This window comes from Sturnus vulgaris, chromosome 3, assembly GCF_052056855.1.
Source record: "Sturnus vulgaris isolate bStuVul1 chromosome 3, bStuVul1.hap1, whole genome shotgun sequence".
In the NCBI taxonomy this organism is placed as follows: Eukaryota; Metazoa; Chordata; class Aves; order Passeriformes; family Sturnidae; genus Sturnus; species Sturnus vulgaris.
In genome coordinates, this window is record NC_142245.1 from 46,118,700 (window position 1) to 46,126,892 (window position 8,193).

Genomic DNA, 8,193 nt, shown 5'->3' on the forward strand with positions numbered 1-8,193 from the left:
ATAACTACCCAGTGGTAATATTAGCACTTCTATGGTGGCTATGTATGCATCACCTCACTGAGCATCTCATGGCATCAGTCTTAGCCACAAGCATTCAAGGCATCTGAGCCTGACTTCCCTCTTACTGTCACATTCACACCAATGAAGAATGAACTTTGATAAAACAGAACAAGTGCAGCAGTGCTGGAGTGAGAACTGACTCAAATGTGCACCATGCAGCAATCCAACACTTCACATCATCTTTCCTGCTTGAAGGACTGTTACCAAAGATGAAGGCCAAAGTCATGAAATAAAAGAATTCAACAAACTTTTTGTGTGTGTGTGTGTGTGTGTGTGGCCGTTTTATGAACATTTGACAGAGGCATTCCACAGACTAAGAGAATAATGTTTGTATGTATATCTATCAAAACAGATGGATAGGGAAGATGATGGGATATTGGGCAGTGTAAAACTTGGCATGGTATAATGGTATGGAAAAAGGGGTGGATATTGTCCTGGTTTTAGTTAAGGTAGAGTTAATTTCTTCTCAGTAGCTACTACATTCCTGTGCTTTGGATTTGTAATGAGAATGGTGTTGATAAAACACTGATGTTTTGGGTTTTTTTCTAGGTCACTTATCCCTAGTCAAGGACTTTTTTTTTCCTTGTGTCTTGCTCTGCCAGTGAGGAGGTAAGCAAAAGAAACTGGGAGGGAGCACAGCTGGGGGAGGTGGTCTGAATTGACTAGAGGGATATCCCACACCACAGAATGTATTATATAAACTGGGGGAGTTACTTGGAAGGATGAATCCAGCTGATCTGGGTTCGGGAAGGGGGGTCTGGCATTGGCCAGCAGATGGTGGGCAATTACATTGTGCATCACTTTGTTGTTTTGTTGTTTTTTTTTCCTATTATTATTGTATTTTAATATATTTTCAATTATTAAAATGTTCTTATCTCAAGAGAAAAATTTTATTTGCATTGTCCCCATTCCATTGGGTGTTAAGAGTGGCTGTGTGGTGTTTCATCTCCAGCTGGACTTAAAACCACGACACAGCTTCAGCTCTGGCAGAGTAGGGGAATCTGACAACATGAATTATGATCCTGGGCAAGCAAAAGGGTGCAAGAGAGCCAGCATGGATGGTATGCAGGGTTTGCATTGCCTGTTTTGGAATAAACCCAGCACATGAAATAATCTCTGTAACAACACTCAGCCGTTGTGCTTTTCTGCTTTTCTGTCTCCAGATTAGCATTTTTGGGCAGGCTCTGAAGACACAACAGGGCACAAATCATGCTCTATTTCAGACACTGTCACTTTCTCACAAGGAGCAGGAGACTGTTCCTCAGCAAAACCTTTCTTAGAGGGTTCTGTCAGTTCACCTCCACGCTCCTCTTACTATGTTTTCAGCTCTTTCTCCAAGTGTGTTAAGCATTGCCCCCAAGCCATGGATTTACTACTATAATGTAGCGATCAGGAAGAGACAATGCTATGGATTCAAGTCAAGGGAGTGAGAGCCAGTTTTGCAGTTTTATGTAACTCATTGGAGCTCTGTAGTTGTTTAGTTGCATTGAATAATTCAGTGGGTAGGCAGTCTGAAGTGCAGCAGCCTCTTTGTTTCCTGTGAAGGGAAGGGTGATGCATGCTTGTAGGGCTACAGACATCTATCCAGGAATCGGCACAGACTTTTTCAGAGTCACATGCATTCAGAAACTGCCTCCCAGCACCCATCCAGGCCCTCTGCCAAATCTTCTCTTTTTCACACTACAAGGCAAAATCCCGTTCACAGTTTTGTCAGTATTACTCTACTGCTGTCAGCAGAGTAATTCCGAGTCACACGGCTGCAAATGGGTTTGATACAATCTTTAGTGTTTCCCCAACCCAGCACACACCATCATAAACCTTCTGCCCTACCTGATCAGTGTTTCTACCCTGCCTGCTGGCCTAGCAGACAAGCTGATGCACAGATGCCAAACCACAAATATCAGTCCCCGGCCAAACACCAAAACATATGACTCAGGTGCTAATCAACTCTGAGTCCTCACGCCAGACCTCACCAGAGACTTCCCTGCTAACCTGCACCCCAGGCAAATGCCCCAGCCAGTTCCACTCAGGTTAATTTTCCTGCACACCCTCACACACCACTACCACCACTCCATGGCAAAAAGAATGACCCTACATGGAGAGCTTTCTTTTTCTCAACTATCTTCCCCATTTCCTTGCAGCTTCCCTTTCCCTTAGAAATTAGACATCACCATATGGAAAAAAACTGTTTAAAAACCTGTAGAACATACCTGCTTTCCTCAGAGAGTTGCTACTAAAAAGCAAAGGGACAGCGACATAGAATGACATGGGCATCCACCTCCTGGGCACTCCTCTGTTAACATTTGACATGGACTCAGCCAGAGGGAGGCTGCTGCTTCTGCACAAACTGCTGCAGTGGAACCTTGGATTTTTTGTCAGACTGCTGGATGAAATCACAGCTTCCTTGCTGGTATGCTCTGGCTCCTTTTCAGCTTCACACAAGCAGCCTGTCCTGCAGAGGCTTGGAATTCAAAAGTCGCTTTTGTTTGCTTTCCTTTGAATTGGTTATATGCTGCTGTGTCTGCAGTGCTGCTGGAGTTAAAAAGCACATAGGAAAGGAAGGAAAGAAAAAGGATTCCTTTTGATGAAGGCTTTTATTGTCAGTGGTGCAGGAGGATGAGTAAACAGTGCAGAGACAGCTAAAAAGACTGTGCTAAGTGGTGCAAGAGTCTAAAAGCTTTGCAATGTGCCATTCCATTGTGTTTGCTTGAGTTTTGTATATAGGCATATAAAGAGGGAACAGTTCGGCCTTAAGGCCATACTCAGGAGCTGAGACAGCTGAGTGAAAAATTCAAAACTCTGTCCTGTTCTGCCAAAAAGACTCTCAATAAGAAATCTGAGCTGATCTGCAAAAATTGTTTCTGATCTCCAACTGATGTACTTTCTCCAAGCACAGCATTAACAAAAAAATAAAAAAAGGAAAAGGGTGACCAAACCATGCAATTCAACGTCTACATATACCTTTAAGAGACTGCAGTTTTAGATGTCTCCTTTTGAATTTCCAACTGCAAGGGCAGCAAGGCCAGGATCCTCTTATTCTAGTTACACTAAAGAAATTATAATTGTTCTAAAATACCAAATTACTTGATCTAAACGTGTGTTATCCCAACTGCATAGGCATCAACTCTCTTAGGGCTAATACTGGTGAGCAGGTTTCAGCAAAACATGAAGACATCCAGAGCCACAAACTCTTTAAGACAGTGATCTTCCTCAGCACTGTGAGTGTGCTAAGGTTTCAAAAACAAAGTCACTAAATCTTGATGTGCCTCCCTGAAAGTGTCAGTGTAATATTTGTGGGGTTTATGAAGAATTGATGGTTGAGACTACTTCTTTAAGCTTTCCTGACACATATGACCATGCTGATCTACCTATTAGTCTTAATTCACTGAATTACCTTTATGGCTTCTGCTGCCAGTATAATATGGACTTGGGATTTACCTCAAGTATTTGCTGAGCATATTAGTTTTTTACTTTCTGCATAGTCACAGTTACATCTAGGGCACAGTTTCACTAAGCCCACGTGCTGGAACAGGAGTGCTCATGCTTGTCTGATCTTGAAGCAAGTTGGATCAGCCCACTGACCCAGCTGAAAAACAATCTGCTTTTTTTCTAGGGCAAGTTTTCAACTGGATCAGCTTGCTGATCTCTTTCATGGCACAGTCACGAGTACTTTGCCAACACAAGGCTGGAGGGGCACATGCACCTGCGAGATGAAGGACAATGCCATTCCTTTTGATTTCAGTGTATATGAACATCTCTTATGCCTCACCATGAAGGCAAAGTTCACCACACACTCGAACAGCACAGATTCTGGCTAAGTGCAGTTCTATCATGCTTGAGTCTGTATTTGTAGTCACCAGACCTACACCACTTTGACTTCAGAGGATTTACTACAAAATTATGGTTGTCTGAGGGGTGACTCAGGCAATCTCTGTACAGGGAGCAGCTAGTATGAAGGAAGAAGACACAGATCACTGCCAGTGCAATGTTGTTGAAAACATGTAATCACTATTTAATTTGACTTCTCATCTTTGCTAAGCTTTTGGAAATTTTCCAGATGTAAAAGTCCTTTCTTTTCTTATACCAAGAGGAAGTGTCTTCTGAATTTCCAGGAGACAAAATGCAGCACAGGACACTATGAAATACTATAGCAAAATTTTCTGTCTGACACAGAGACCTAAAGCAATTCCTGCATTGGTTCCGTAGTACCTTCAGGTGACCAGGAAATCTGTTTGCACATCTATCCGGACATTTCTAAATATTTTGATGGCATTTAGAGTTTTGCTTGGAAGTCAGACATCTGCAGTAGGTAAATGGATCTTGATCTTTGTCTTACCTAACTTCTCCCTACAATAAATTAGACATGCAGTCGAAATAAAAATTCTTACATGGTAAGTGGGGAGAGATAGTAACCTCCAGGAGGAAACTCAGTCCATCCAGCAGCTATGCATATATGGAGTGAACTGAACCTTGAAAATACCCCTCTCCCCTCCTCATCACTGAAGGTAAAAGAAGACAAGGCCTTAAACTGAAGAAGGAAAAAAAACTCCTCTGGACTCACTAAGGGATGGATCTGAACAAAGAAAACTCAGATTCATGAGGATGAAGTGGCTGTGAGAGTAATCTCGAGCTGTGTGTGTCAGGTCTGTCAGAAACTCGTGCAAGCCTGTTTTATTCTAACTTCTTGAGCTGTCATTAACCTGTGGAACTCAGGCTGCTGGGAGGTGCCAGGGCCCATGCAGTTTTTTGGGGTGGCTGTGGGCAGAGGAAGCACACTCTGAGCAGGAGTGCAGAGGTCCAAAGCCAGGGTAGAGTTTAGATTCTGTGCACCTGCTCACCCTGAGCAAGTGCTCACCATACAGGAAGGCAAACACAAGCACTTGATGAAGGTGCAGAGGTCTGCAGCACTTGAAAGTCTGGAAATGCTTTTCTGGATGAGAGTGAGAGCGTCAGGCTTTATGCATGTTGTACGAAGTCAATTTGTCACTTGCTGGCTCCAGGCCAGGTAGGACATAAATCTCACCGTGAGTACAATTTTAAACAGACATTTCTGCTCAGGCAAGAAGGCATGTGTGTGTAATTTGGGAGCAGAAAAGCCTCAATGCTGCCCGCACTCAGTGCTGAAGAACCATTTCCAGGGCCTGTGTGTGTCACTGCTGACGGCAGTGGAGCCTGAGTGATGGAGATGGCTTCCTCCTGGCAGAGCAGGTTTGTTCCTATGCTATTTCCCAGCCCTCTGCTTACTTGTGTTACTGGAAAGGGCTTATGTTTGTTTCTAAATCTGTGTCTATTGATTAGCACTAAGTAACTGGCTGCACAGCTTAATATAATGATCATAGCTCTTGCTTCTTTTGTTATTCCTGATGCACAGAAGACTGTTCTTTCTTTTTTTTAGTTGGAGGATGTTCTTGTTAGCTCAGCTTAGTACTGTGCACACTTCACAGTCCAGGGTATTTTGAATTTTCTCTTGAAGCATTTTATACTGGCAATGAAGAGAAAATGAAGTATGCAATATTCATTTTGAATGAAGTTGTGACTATATACCAAAACATTACTGAGGTGTAAAATACCACATAACTCGTCAGTTTTTACTGCACTAGGTATTTGGTTGGCTCTCTCTATTATAAAAAACTCTTGGTTTTCCCACAAGTATATTAATTACACTCACAAACTGTACTGTTTCTACGTGTACGTTTTGGCTGAAAAATAAAATTAATCAGAGGAGTCTATTAAGATTTCCCTTTTAAACATACTCATTGCAAATACCACATTATAAAATTACCATTACCTGATCAGCTATTAGATCTTCTCTGTACTGGTTTCCTGACTGGAGCATTACACTGTTTGTGATTATATTTCTAAATAACTTTTACTTAGCTCATACATTCCAGCTCCTTTCCTGAGGAAAACCCAGTATCAGATGTCAATTATTGGTTACAGTAATTTATTCAAGAATTTTCTTCAGCAATTTCTACTAATTTTCATTCTGATAAGAGAGTTAATCGAAAACACAAGTAAGATTACATGTGGTTACACAAGTGGTCAAAAGCAATTCTTGCCAATACTTGCTGTAGATGTTCAGTCAGATGCTCAGCAAGACAGCAACAATAGCTCCAGTGTAGTTGAGTGGAAAAAGATGATACGGACCATTAATTGTATGCAGTGTGTCCCCTCATGTGATATTCATGCCCCAGCCCTACCTACAATAGCCCTCTAACATCTGCTGTACCACACATTGGGTTAGGCTTTGGTTCTTCAGGACTGGTTGGGGAAGAAGATCAGACTAAGTTCCTGTTGAGGTTTTTTGAAGACCTCATTTATCAGCATGTCCAGGAGTGCTGCTGTACCATTCAGCTCTGCTTCCAAACACTGCAGCAATGCCCACTGCAAGTCTCCCAGCCACAAACCACTGTCTGGGTGATACTGCCTAGAATAAAATAGAAGTTTCCAGATAGCCATCTCTGTGAGCCTTTTCAAACTGGCAGAGCTGAGGTGCAGTGGTGCTAAACTCCTGATGAAGACTCAGATAGACTCGTTTTCCCATCCAGCAGTTCTACAGTTGCTAGTCTTCTTTGAGACCCAAGAGCATCAGTTTTTGGCCAGAGTCTATATGGAAAAGAGGTCACAAAGAATTGTTTCAGGTGCAGCACGGAGCCATTGCAGCAGGCTGCTGCTAGAAGGTGTCTGATGACAACATCATGAATTTTGGGACTGGTTTTGAGACTTTGGCTCTTCCTACACAGTCCTGTCATGTCCTGAAATCAACTCAGACATCTCTCAGCTATTCATGACCAGTAGGAAATGAAAGCTGATCATCCCCTTCATCTGTCTTCTTAGAAAAGAGCTTCAAACTGGTGTTGGCACTAGGGGACTGAGTGGAGTAGCCCAGCAGAATATATATGCCATCCTCTCCCACTGTATAACAGGGTTCCTGTTTGAAAACTTAGAAAAAGCTACTGCTTCAGGTACCTGGGACTGGTGTCCAAGTCACCATGACTATAGACAGAACTCATATGGACAGCATGGAGACAGAAGAAGGACTCTTGCACCTTCTTGCATCTGGAATAACGTCTCTACAGTGTGTAAGTGAGATCAATTTTTCTTACATTGGTAATGCCTTACCAGGTCAGCTCTTGAATACATGTTTTTCACAGGGTGATGCTGGAGACCAGAGGCTCTCCTCTGTGGCATGCACTCTACATACCAGCTGCTTTGACATATCCTACTTGTACTGAACATGCTCAGGAAATCCTGCTCTAGTACTTTGGATATCACCAGAAGTGTCACCTCAGCAGCACTAATGCTGTCCCAGCCAGTCATAGCAATGCTAGGCCCTTTAAGAAAGCTAGATGTCTGTTCCTGCTAACACAAAATCTCTAAGAACTGAATGAGAAAGATTACAAAAATTAGAAGATAATACTAATGTAGACGGCTGATGCTCTTTTAGCAGCAACGTACAATTTTTAGTAATCCTTCAAAGGATTCTAATCTTTATCTTGTCAGGATGGTAAACAAAATCACAATCACAGGATATATGAATGACTCACTTGGGGGGTTCTGCTTCTGCAGCTCCAATGTAATGTTCCACTTAAAACACAAAAATGCAGAATGTGGTTTAAGAGTCAAGAAAGGCTGGGAATGGTTGGAGAGCCTTTGGCTCTGTGCTCCAGTGCTCTCACTACAGCCTCCCTCCTGACCCTGTGTACAGTATAACAGCTCCTACATTCTGCTTGCACAGCTGTGAGAGAAACACAGTGCAGCTCAGTCACAGATGGAGGCTGTCATTGCAATAAAATGGCCGGAATCAAATCATGTCCCTACATTCAGGGAGATAGCCATTTTAGAAGGAGGCGTTAAGAATGTTCCCTTCCTTAACTTCACTGTGACCTAAAATAATAACAAACAGCAATAGACATCCTTAATCTTAATATAAACATTTTCCAACAAAAGAGAGACATTTTTGTCTCATTTCAGAGTGATTTTGTTGTTGCTTTTTATTACTAAAACAGAAGAAAGGATGGTCATGTGATTATAATCAAAGGCTATAAGTCAGGAGATCAACATTAAGTTTTTCAAAATTTTTCTCAATAGTTTTAGTCTCTGTTTGCCCTAGGAAAGAGTGAGTGATGTGAT